Here is a 256-nt window from a genome sequence, read left to right as displayed (position 1 = left end):
ATGTGATTTACACCCCTATTTATAACTATGCTAAAAGTAGAAACTGTTCAAAGTTTTAAAAATATGTTACCAAATTAATTTGATAGAAGAAAAATTATGTATCAATTTTTTAAAGCAACAAAACTTACAATCTCTGCTACTGGTCTTAGCGAGAAAACTCTTGGCTGGATATAACCAATTCTCATTGAATTTACACTTCCCCATCATCCAAAGGTCCGGCCACAACATTGTTTCCATCAGAGATGGCAAAAGTACT

At 32.4% G+C, this 256-nt stretch overlaps 1 protein-coding gene across 3 annotated transcripts in view; it reads right to left on the bottom strand.

Moving 5' to 3' along the window:
• Window positions 1-256, bottom strand: part of wwp2 (WW domain containing E3 ubiquitin protein ligase 2) — a 76656-nt gene that overhangs the window by 31546 nt on the left and 44854 nt on the right. The gene's annotated exons all lie outside the window — the stretch shown is intronic.

This window comes from Cyprinodon variegatus, unplaced genomic scaffold (assembly GCF_000732505.1).
Source record: "Cyprinodon variegatus isolate N-32 unplaced genomic scaffold, C_variegatus-1.0 Scaffold898, whole genome shotgun sequence".
NCBI classification, from domain to species: domain Eukaryota; kingdom Metazoa; phylum Chordata; class Actinopteri; order Cyprinodontiformes; family Cyprinodontidae; genus Cyprinodon; species Cyprinodon variegatus.
The sequence above is the reverse complement of the archived record's forward strand: the minus strand, read 5'-3'. Positions and strand labels throughout refer to the sequence as shown.